Source organism: Erinaceus europaeus, chromosome X (genome assembly GCF_950295315.1).
Source record: "Erinaceus europaeus chromosome X, mEriEur2.1, whole genome shotgun sequence".
NCBI classification, from domain to species: Eukaryota; Metazoa; Chordata; class Mammalia; order Eulipotyphla; family Erinaceidae; genus Erinaceus; species Erinaceus europaeus.
Genome location: NC_080185.1, coordinates 19,197,020 through 19,209,826, shown reverse-complemented (window position 1 = coordinate 19,209,826; position 12,807 = coordinate 19,197,020).

The window sequence follows — 12,807 nt, the reverse complement described above, 5'->3', positions numbered from 1 at the left end:
GGCTAGACCTGCCAACACCCATGTTTAGGGGAGAAGCTATTACAGAAGCTAGACCTTCCACCTTCTGCACCCCATAATGACCCTGAGTCCATGCTGTCAGAGGGATAAAGAATAGGAAAGATTTCAAAGGAGGGGATGGGATACAGAGCTCTGGTAGTCAAAATTTTGTGGAATTATACCAATATTATCCTGTAGTCATGTCAAAATTTCCATTTTATAACTAAATTAAAAAATGTATCTTAAAAATTTTACTTTCCCCAGTCTCATCAGTTTTTGCTAACAGTCTGAAGTTCCCTAAAAATACCTATCTTTAATGACAGCCAATTACCAAATGGATTCATTTATATGTAGGCTCTAAAGAAATGATATGTATGAACTTGCAAAAAATGACATAATAAACAAATAAATTAAAAAAACCACAGCACAAACACACTACTTTTCAGACTTTGTGAGAAGTATAGAGGTTACATTTGGGAGGTGGAAGGGTGGGGGCACTTAGGTTTTGTAAGTTGTAGAGCTGAACTAAACACTGTAATTTTACAATTTTGAAATACACTAATAATCACAGTAAAAAAAAACACAGAGACTTAAAGTGAAAGGATGGAAAATTATCATACAGGCTAATGGACCACAAAAAAGGCAGGAACAGCCATTCTCATCTCAGACACAATAGATTTAAAATTAAATAAAGTAATAAAAGATAGGCAAGGACATTACATAATTATTAGAGGATAAATCAGCCAAGAAGACTTAACAATTGTTAACATCTATGCACCCGATGAGGGACCATCTAAATACATCAAGCACATATTGAAAGAACTTCAAAAATACATCAATAGTAATACAATAATAGTGGGAGACTTTAATACCCCACTCTCACACTTAGACAGATCAACAAAACACAGAATCAACAAAGAAACAAGAGAATTAAATGAAGAGATGGACAGACTAGACCTCTTGGACATTTTCAGAGTCCTTCACCCCAACAAACTGGAATACACATTCTTTTCAAATTAACATAACACATACTCAAGGATAGACCACATGTTAGGCCACAAAGACAGCATCAATAAATTCAAGAGCATTGAAATCATCCCAAGTATCTTCTCAGACCACAGTGGAGTAAAACTAACATTTAACAACAAACAGAAAATTATTAAAAGTCACAGAATTTGGAAACTAAACAACATACTCCTCAAGAACCACTGGGTCAGAGTGTCACTCAAGCAGGAAATTCAAGTGTTCCTGGAAACAAATGAAAATGAAGACACAACCTATCAAAATATTTGGGACACAGCTAAAGCAGTACTGAGAGGGAAACTTATAGCCATACAATCACACATTAAACAACAAGAAAAAGCTCCAATGAACGACCTAACTGCACACCTCAAGGACTTAGAGGAAAAGGAACAAAGGAACCCTAAAGCAACCAGAAGGACAAAAATAACTAAAGCTAGAGCAGAAATAAACCACATCGAATATAAGAGAACCATACAAAAGATCAATGAAGCCAAATGTTGGTTCTTTGAAAGATTAAACAAAATTGACAAACCCCTAGCCAGACTCAACAAACAAAAAAGAGAGAAGACTCAAATTAATAGAATTGTAAACGATGGAGGAGATATCACAACCAACACCACAGAAATCCAGAAAATCATGCAAAACTTTTATGAAGAACCATATGCCACCAAACTAGAGAATCTGGAAGAAATGGAACAATTCCTAGAAGCATATGCCCTTCCAAAACTGAACCAAGAAGAACTACAAAACCTAAATCCACTAATCACAGACAAAGAAATCGAAACCGTTATTAAGAATCTCCCCAACAACAAAAGTCCTGGACCAGATGGCTTCACAAATGAATTCTACAAAACTTTCAGGAAACAGTTAGTACCCATACTTCTTAAGCTTTTCCATAAGATTGAAGAAACAGGAAAACTCCCTTCCACCTTCTATGAAGCCAACATCACCCTGATACCAAAAGCTGATACGGACAGAACAAAAAAGGAAAACTACAGACCAATATCTCTGATGAACACAGATGCCAAAATATTAAACAAGATCTTGGCCAACTGGATACAGCAGCACATCAAAAAGATTGTTCATCACGACCAAGTGGGATTCATCCCAGGAACGCAAGGCTGGTTCAACATTCGTAAGTCAGTCAATGTCATTCACCACATTCTTCTTCTTTTGGCAAACGCTAGAAGAAGAATTCACCACATCAATAAAAGCAAAGCCAAAAACCACATGATTATCTCAATAGATGCAGAGAAAGCCTTTAACAAAATCCAACACCCATTCATGCTCAAAATTCTACAAAAAAAATGGGAATAGGTAGGAAATTCCTCAACATAGTGGAATCTATATATAGCAAACCTACCGCCAACATCATACTCAATTGTCAGAAGCTGAAAGCATTTCGCCTCAGATCGGGGACTAGACAGGGCTGTCCACTGTCACCATTACTCTTCACGATAGTATTGGAAGTTCTTGCCATAGCAATCAGGCAAGAGAAAGAAATCAAAGAAATATAGTTTGGAAGGGAAGAAGTCAAGCTCTCACTATTTGCAGATGATATGATAGTATACATAGAAAAACCTAAAGAATCCAGCAGAAAACTACTGAAAGTTATTATTAGACAATAATTTATTATTATTATTACAATAATAATTACAATAAAAATTACAATAATTTATTAATATTATTAGACAATATAGCAATTTATCAGGCTACAAAATCAATGTACAAAAATCAGTGGCATTTCTTGCACACAGTAAGTCTGAAGAAGAAGACATCCAGAAATCACTTCCATTCACTGTTTCAGCAAAATCAACAAAATACCTAGGAAAAAAGTTGACCAAAGAAGTGAAAGACGTTTATTGCCACGGACCACTCAGTGGATGAGCAGCAGGAGGGTCAAGGGTCTTGAAGGCAACCTCCCAGGTGGGTCAGGAGTCGGCAAGGGAGAACAGATAGACACCACACTCTATTGGAGGGTGAATCTGGACTCGTTTTAATAGTGAAACTGCATTAGCTTTTATACCTTTTTCAGGTTACATTCAGGTTGCCTAAGCAACCAGCTCATAAAGAAGTAACAATAGTCTTGTGGCTTTGGCAGGCTACAAGCTATTCCCCTATAACTGTAAAGAATGGGTACAATACTTTGTATCATTCTGTTCTCAGGGGAGGTCATACCCAGAATTTTTTTAGACTTTTGCTGAGGGCTATCTCTACCATTAATCTTCTATGGGGGCGTACAGATCTTTGCCTAGTCGTGGACCACTGCTCATCTAGGTCTGGTACAGTTTAACTATTAATCTTTCTTTGTTTCAATAAGTCAACTTGTACCTGGGAGGCCTCAATCTCTGTATTGTTTCTGTAAGGGGCAAGTCATAACATGACTTGTTTTGTCCATCTATGCTGACCCACCTTCTCCACTTTCAATAATGTAAATTTCAAATATGCTCCTGTGTAAGGGAGAGGGGGTGCTTCTGACTCTCCATTCCCACCAGGCACTGCCAAAGCATTATTAATCAATTGTGACAGTATAATTGTTTGTATCAATAACGGGGGGAGAATGCATCGACCCATTCCCATCCTTCTGCCCAGCTTCTTTGAAGTCTGAATGCAGGTCCAGAGGAGATGACTTTGTCAGTCTCTCTAGTGGTCGTGACGGGGCGGCGCAGTGTATACTGAAAACTATGAGTTGCTACTCAAGGAAATAGAAACTGATACCAAGAAATGGAAAGACATCCCATGCTCATGGATCAGAAGAATCAATATCATCAAAATGAATATTCTTCCAAGAGCCATATACAAATTTAATGCAATACCCATCAAAGTTCCATCAAGCTTCTTTAAGAAAATAGAACAAAAACTACAATCATTTATCTAGAACCTGAAAACACCTAGAATGGCCAAAACTATTTTGAGGAAAAGAAACAGAAATAGAGGCATCACACTCCCAGATCTCAAACTATATTATAAAGCCATCATCATCAAAACAGCACGGTACTGGAACAAAGATAGGCACACACACCAGTGGAACAGAATTGAAAGCCCAGAAATATATCACCACACCTGTGGACATCTAATATTTGATAAGGGGGCCCAAAGATTTAAATGGAAGAAGGAGGCTCTCTTCAGTAAATGGCGCTAGGAAAACTGGGTTGTAACATGCAGAAGAATGAAATTGAACCACTTTATCTGGCCAGAAACAAAAATCAACTTCAAATCAATCAAAGACATGGATGTTAGACCAGAAACAATCAAATGCTTAAAGGAAAACATTGATAAAACACTTTCCTACCTACACCTCAAGGACATCTTTGATGAAATAAACCCAATTGCAAGAAAGACTAAAGCAGAAACATACCAATGGGACTCCATAAAATTGAAAAGCTTCTGCACAGCCAAAGAAACTATCAAACAAACAAAGAGACCCCTCACAGAATGGGAGAAGATCTTCACATTCCATACATCAGACAAGAAACTAATCACCAAAATATACAAAGAACTAAGCAAACTTAGAACCAAAAGAGCAAATGACCCCATCCAAAAATAGGCAGAGGATATGAAAAAAAACATTCACCTCAGAGGAGATCCAAAAGGCTAGCAAACATATGAAAAACTGCTCCAGGTCACTGATTGTCAGAGAAATGCAAATAAAGACAACACTAAGATACCACCTCACTCCTGTAAGAATGGAATACATCAAAAAGGACAGCAGCAACAAATGCTGGAGAGGCTGTGGGGACAGAGGAACCTTTTTGAATGGCTGGTGGGAATATAAATTGGTACAGCCTCTGTGGAGAGCAGTCTGGAGAACTCTCACAAGGCTGGACATGGACCTTCCATATGATCCAGTAATTCCTCTCCTGGGGTTATACCCCAAGGACTTCATAACACCCAACCAAAAAGAGTTGTGTACTCCTATGTTCATAGCAGCACAATTTGTAATAGCTAAAACCTGGAAGCAACCCAGGTGCCCAACAACAAATGAGTGACTGAGAAAGCTGTGGTATATATACACAATGGAATACTATACAGCTATCAAGAACAATGAACCCACCTTCTCTGACCCATCTTGGACAGAGCTAGAAGGAATTAAGTGAGCTAAGTCAGAAAGATAAATATGAGTATGGAATGATCCCACTCATCAACAGAAGTTGAGAAAGAAGATCTGAAAGGGAAACTAAAAGCATCTTCTGACTAAATTGAAAGTAGGACACCAAAGTAAAAACCCTGTGGTGGGCGGTAGACATGCGGCTTTCTTGGCCGGTGGGGGTTGGGGGTGGTTGGGTGGGATGGGACACAGTCTTTTGGTGGTGGGAATCGTGTTTACGTACACTCCTAGTAAAGTGGAGTCATATAAATCACTAGTTAATTAATATGAGTGGGGGAAAATTAATTGTTTGTCTCGAAGTTTTAAAAACACAGACTGAGTCTTCTTAATATATAGGCTGTGTATTTGATATGCAGACTCTCTCAAAAGCCAAGACCAAGTAGATCAGAGGCAACCAGTGGCACAGCTATTTATAAGATACTGGGTACTATATAGCAAACCCTAACAAAAAGACTTTTCAAAGTTAACCCAATTACCAAATAATATGATGACAACAGTAACTATCCATTGTCTTTTTGAACCCTTAGACAGCAGGAACCTCACATCTCCACTATAGAGCCAGTCCTGGAACCTTAGGATAAGGCCCACTTTCCCGCATGCCTCTCCCAATCCATATCAAATAATATTGCATCAGCCGATCACAACCTAATCAATACAATGATTGCCACCTCAACATGCTTCAGCTCAGACTGTGTCCAGACACTTCAGGTGTGGAATGACAACCCTTCAGCTTCATCACTAGGGTGAGACCTTTCCTTTCATAGCATTCTCTAATTCTACCCCAGGTGGATCACTTTCTAACAAAGTCCCAAAACCTAGATATACACCAGGTTCTGTGAGAGAGAGCATATGTTCACACGTATCCATAAACACGTGCAAAATATATACCTGAAAGCAGAAGTACACTAGAGTTTGCAGTGAGTACCCCCCTAACACTTCCTCTCCACTATTCCAAGCTTTGGGTCCATGATTGCTCAACTATTTGTTTGGCTTTGTATGTTAATTCTCTTTTCAGCCACCAGGTGCCAGATGTCATCAGGATGCCGACCAGTCTTCCCTGGACTGAAGACCCCAGCAATGTGTCCTGGGGCTCGATTCCCCAGAGCCCCACCCTACTAGGGAAAGAGAGGCAGACTGGGAGTATGGACTGACCAGTCAATGTACATGTTCAGCGGGGAAGCAATTACAGAAGCCAGACCTTCCACCTTCTGCAACCCACAATGACCCTGGGCCCATGCTCCCAGAGGGATAGAGAATGGGAAAGCTATCATGGGAGAGGATGGGATATGGAGATTGGGTGGTGGGAATTGTGTGGATTTTTACCCCTTCTATCCTATGGTTTTGTTAATTTATCCTTTCTTAAATAAAAAATAAATTAATAAAAACACAGCACAAACACACCACTTCTCAGACTTTGTGAGAAGTATAGAGTTTCTATTTGGGAGGTGGAAGGGTGGGGGCACTTAGGTGTTGATAGTGTAGAGTTGAACTAAACACTGTAATTTTACAATTTTGTAATACACTAATAACCACAGTAAAACCAAACCACCTCTGTCACCTTCAACCAAATCATTACTGGTGCTGTCACCCCACTTTATGCTGCTACTGAAATCTTACTGTGGGCTATAACCAGAGATGCTGAGCCTTAGAAATCAACCTGGAAATTATAGTGTACTTCTGCTTCCTTTAGGTCCATGATTGCTCTACAATTTGTTTGGCTTTGTATGTTAGCTCTCTCTTCAGCCACCAGGTTCCTAATGCCAGCAGGATGCCAGCCAGGCTTCCCTGGACTGAAGACCCCACCAATGTGTCCTGGAGCTCTGCTTCCCCAGAGACCCACCCTACTAGGGAAATAGAGAGGCAGACTGGGCCTATGGACAGACCGGTCAAAGCCCATATTGAGCGGGGAAGCAATTACATAAGCCACACCTTTCACCCTCTGCAACCCACAACGACCCTGGGTCCATGTCCCCAGAGGTATAGAGAATGGGAAAGCTATCATGGGAGGGGATAGGATATGGAGATCGGGTTATGGGAATTGTGTGGAGTTGTATACCTCCTATCCTATGGTTTTGTTAATGTCTCCTTTCTTAAATAAAAAAGAAAAAAAGAAAAAAAAGAAATCAACCTGGAAACTCTTCAAATCTGGTGAGACCTTTTCTAACACATGGGACTATCTACATCCATGTTAGATGGCATGCCATTTAACTAAGTAACAGATACCAGATTTAGGGTTTAGGGTACTGCATACAGGTCTACACATATCCATAAACAAGGGGCAATTGTTTAACTCAAAGTCAAAGAGCTCAATAATGGTTGAAGTGCCTAAAAAGGCATCGCAAGTTCTGTAATTGATTGGACTTAGACCACCTTAACTGGGCAGCCTAGCATAAAGGCCCAAAGAAGACAGATCCAAAAAACCTAACTCTGGATGAGCTCAACAAATGATATTCAATGCCTGAACAACTGAGAGAAACTCTAAGATCATTAGATAAAGAGGAATACAAAAGTTGGATAAGGGCGAGACTAGCCCACTTAATAATGGCTCCTTTGGTCAATGTCACACCATCTCATCACCTGGGGACCTAGTTAGGGAATCCTTGGATTCCCATAATCGTATGATGGGTCCAGACCATCTAAAGGGTCCCTCTCTCTCCACCACCACTGGTTGCTTTCATAAGGAACAGAATCTTGTGGACCCTCTCAGGACCTTGTCCTCACCATAAAGCAATGACGGCAGGGATAGCCCCAGTGATTATCCTGCCCTGCCACTCAAAAAACACTGGCTTGAAATGAGTACCTCCTGCACTGTTTCTCAGATGTGACCATGAGATATAAACTCAGACAAATAGGTACTTAGAGGTTACACAGGCTCTGGCACTAAATATAAACATAAATATATTGGATCAGGTGAATGGAGGTAACTAGTTAATTTTAACCACAGACATTTTTTTAAAAGAATGGGTGCTACTCCCTGTCCTAATCCAACTTTCTAGCCCTTTTCTCTACTCTGACACCATTTTCTCAGACAATATTCTTGTTCAACCTCAGCCTACAACCAAACTCAAGTCAAACTACAATAATTGTGTGCCCCCATGAACATGTCTAAAATGGTTTTCCTAGCTTTCTTCTACCCTAAAAGCCCTAATTTTTATCTGCTCTAACCCTACTTTTTGATTCCTGTTCATTAACCATTGGTCATGTCACCTTCCAGATATCAAGCTACAGATGCTGCTATGATTCCATCCCAACTTCTCAGGTCAGACAACCTCACCAATGTGTCCTGGACCCTCGCATTTCCAGTGCTCTGATCCATCAGGGAGAGGTAAAAACAGGCTGGGGTTTATGGATCGACCTCTGAACTCCCATGCTCAGCGGAGAAGCAATTATTAAAATCAGAACTCTCAGATGTGAGGGCGATCTGGCTTAGACATCTATCACCCAATTGATCTCCAGGGTTGATTTTGCTGATCTGGCTGGCTAGGCAGGTGTCCCCTTCCTCCCTCCTGCTCCATGTGAGTCCCTCCTCAAGCTGTGAGCTTAGTGGAAGAGGACAGCCTTCCCCAAATAGAAATTAGGACTCTGGGGGGGTAGAGCCAAGATGATGACTTGGAGAAAACACTTGGTGTGAGCTCTAGAAAGAAGCAGCTTACAACCTGGGATTCTCTGGAGAGGGAAGGATCTGGGCCTTCAGTTGGAAGGCTGAATAAGGGGTGGTCAGGGTGACACCAAAAAAAAATCCTATCACCCAATCTTGGGCTGGCAAACAGAGACTAAAAGGACAAAGAAAGAAAAGTCTTTGGCTTGACTATTTCTGAACTCACCCTCCCACCTTCCCAGAACAAGCCCCCAGGAGCTGGCCAGATGCTCCTAGCAGGCTTCCTGCATAGCAATTTTCTTTCCTAAGATTCCTAAGTCAGCAGGGGTGTCAATGCAAGCCTTTTTCTTTTACTTTCCTTTTATTTTTGAAGGAGGCTGAAAGTCTACTTGACTGAAAAAATACCTGACCAATCAGGACCTCAGCTATGCTTGGGAAAGATTAGCTGGAGTTTTTTTTTTCCTTTTATACTTCTTATAATTGGTTATCTTTCATTTTGGTTTAGGAAGGGGACCAAGCTGTATGCAGCCAATCTGGAGACGTCCAAGCTGCAGACTGACTATTAGGGTTGTTTTTTTTACTCTTTTTTATTCTATCATTACTATTATTATATATGTGTATTCCTTTTCCCTCCTCTTCAGGTTGACCAAAATTAACTGTTGCTGCCTTTTCCATTTATAGGTGACTGGGTGTCTATCCATTGTGAGAGTAATTTGTTAACCTCTCCCTCATACCTCCACCCTCCTTTACCTCTTTTCCTAGCTAATTAAAAAAAACTTTCCCTTTCACTACTCTTTTCTTATTATTCCTTCTTTTGATTTCTGAATTCACTGAAATTTGTGAATTATTTTATGGAAGAAATCTGACTCAGAGTGGACTGTGTGTGTGTGTCTTTTCTACTTCCCTTTCTCCTCTTGAATTTATAGTGGACAGTAGATTTGCATAACTGCCTATTATTGCTTTGCTTTTTTTAAATTCTCTTTTCTTTTTCTTTTGCTTCTGTTTGTTTTTTTTCTTGAACTGGAGGTGTGGTTTGATTAACTGGTATTGATTGAATGGCATTAATCCTTGCTTCAGCTGCTATTATTGTAATTTCTGAAGTTTGTGACTGAATTTGTGAAAAGTCTTTAGAATAGCATGGCCTGTACTCAAAATAAAACAACTGATGAACAACCAAACAGGAGAATACAAACCACATAAATACAAAAAAAAAAGGTTAAATCAAGAGCAAATAAAACTGCTACGACAATGAATCCGAACAGGAGTCCAGAAGAAACTCCAAATCAGTCAGAAGTAACCATAGATAAGAAAAGTATGAAAACAATAATAAACCTAATAATCACAGAAATGAAGTCAACTATGGAGGAAAGGGCTATCAGAAATAGGGAAACATCAGATGAGATCCTCAAGGAAAATGTTAGCTATCTCTAGGTAATTAGAGAACTGAGCTAAAAGGCCAATTAGCAGAACAAGCTAATACTATAACTGAATTGAAGATGGAAGCTGAGCCTGGGGCACTATTCGGGGAGTCCTGAGATTCCCAAACACACATTATGGGCCTAGACCTAGAGTAAATCCCTCTATCCATTGTTACCACTCATCTCTATCAGGAACAACAAAATATATGCTTTTGTCAGACCCCATAGGACATTGTGCTCAACTTGGATAAACAACGGTAGAGAATGTTGCCCATCCTCCGGAGGGAGGCCGGACAACATACTCTATGTTACACTTGAGGAAGATGGGTCCTGATATCGGGGCATCTTGGAATGTTCCTACTCCTGAACACAGAATGTGAGCTCAGATGAACAGGGATGCAGAGGTCACATAGGCTCCTAAGCTGAATATGCACCCCAGATCACATCAAATCAATGGGGTTTATAGTCAACAATATATTTTTTATAATTTCTTTTTTAAATTTTTTATTTATAAAAAGGAGACATTGACAAAACCATAGGGTAAGAGTGGTACAACTCCACACAATTACCACCACCAGAACTCTGTATCCCATCCCCTCCCCTGATAGCTTTAACCTTCTGGGTGTATGGACCCAAGGTCATGGTGGGATGCAGAAAGTTGAAAGTCTGGCTTCCATAATTGCTTCCCCTCTGAACATAGGTATTGACAGACCTATCCACACTCCCAGCCTATCTGTCTTTCCCTAGTAGAGTAGGGCTCTGAGGAAGCAGAACTCCAGGACATATTAGTGGGGTTGTCTGTCCAGGGAAGTCTGGACGGCATCATGCTGGCATCTGGAACCTGGTGCTTGAAAAGAGAGTTAACACACAAAGCCAAACAAATTGTTGAAAACTCATGGACCTAAAGGCTGGAATAGTGCATATGAAGAGTAGGGGGTCCTCCATTCTATAGATAGCTAGTAGGCATATTTTAGTTATATTCCAAAGGGCCTGTGGCTATACTAGTTTTCTTTTCCCCTGAGCCGGAAATTTCATATGCTGGTAGATGCAAGTTATAGTCTGCGGAGATGATGTCATGGCTGGAAAAAGGACCAGAAAGTTGGATCAGTGAAGAGAGTAGCTCCATAATACAGGAAAGGGGTACAAATATTGTTGAAAGGAAGGAAGAGAAGAAAGAGAGAGAGAGAGAAAGAAAGGGAAAGAAAGAAAGAGAGAGAGAAAGAAAGGAAGGAAGGAAGAATGAAAGAAATAAGGTAGAAAGACAACCAGCAGAGACCCGGTGAGTACAAACATATATATCTTGTGGACAGAATGGAGGTAAGTGAAGAATTTAAACGGGTTCAACATCCAATCACTAACTGATGCAATAATCACAGAAGTGAGAAAAACCTGGAAGAAATAAACAGTTCCTAGATACAGGAAGACTTCCAAAGTTAAACAAAGAGATACTACAAAATATAAACAAGCCAATCACAGCCAAAGAAATGCAAAAGATTATCAAGAACCTTCATAGCAAAAAAGTCCTGGAACAGATGGTTTCACAAATAAATTCTACAAAACCTTCTAAGAAGAGTTAATACGTAAACATTTAAAGGTCATCTAGTAGAATGAAGACATAACATTCCCTTTCACCTTCTATGGAGCCAACATCACCCTGATATGAGAGCAGAAGAAAACAGAGAAACGACAAAAATAGAAAAGTACACACCAATATCTCTGAAGAACATAGCTGTTAAAATTTTGAACAAAATTCTAGCCTGCTGCATACAACATTATAATAAAAATATTGTCCATCAATATAGCAAGGTGTCAGGCTACAAAATCAATGTACAAAAATCAGTGGCATTTCTCTATGAAAACACTAAAACTAAAGAAGAAGACATCCAGAAATTACTCCCATTCACTGTTGCAATAAAATTAATAAAATACCTAAGAGTAAAGCTGACCAAAAAGTGAAAGACTTGTATACTGAAAACTATGAGTCACTCTTCAAGGAAATAGAAAGTGATACCAAGAAATGGAAAGGCATCCCATGCTCATGGATCAGAAGAATAAATATCATCAAAATGAATATTCTTCCCAGAGCTATATACAAATTTAATGTGATACCCAACAAAATTCAACCAAGCTTCTTTGAGAAAATAGAACAAAAACTACAATCATTTATCTGGAACCAGAAAACACCTAGAATTGCCAAAACCATCTTGAGGAAAAGAAACAGAAACTGAGGCATCACACTCCCAGACCTTAAACTATATTATAAGGACATCATCATCAAAACAGCCTGGTACTGGAACAAAAATAGGCACACAGACCAGTGGAACAGAATTGAAAGCCCAGAAATAAATCCCCACACCTATGGACCTCTAATCTTTGATAAGGGGGCCCAAAGGATTAAGTGGAAGAAGAAGGCTCTCTTCAATAAATGGCGCTGGGAAAACTGGGTTGTAACATGCAGAAGAATGAAATTGAACCACCTTATCTCACCAGAAACAAAACTCAACGCCAAATGGATGGAGACCTGGATGTCAGACCAAAAACTATCAAATACTTAGAGTAAAATAATGGTGAAACACTTTCCCATCTAAACCTCACGGACATCTTTGATGAAACAAACCCAATTGAAAGGAAGACTAAAGCAGAAACAAACCAATGGGAGTACA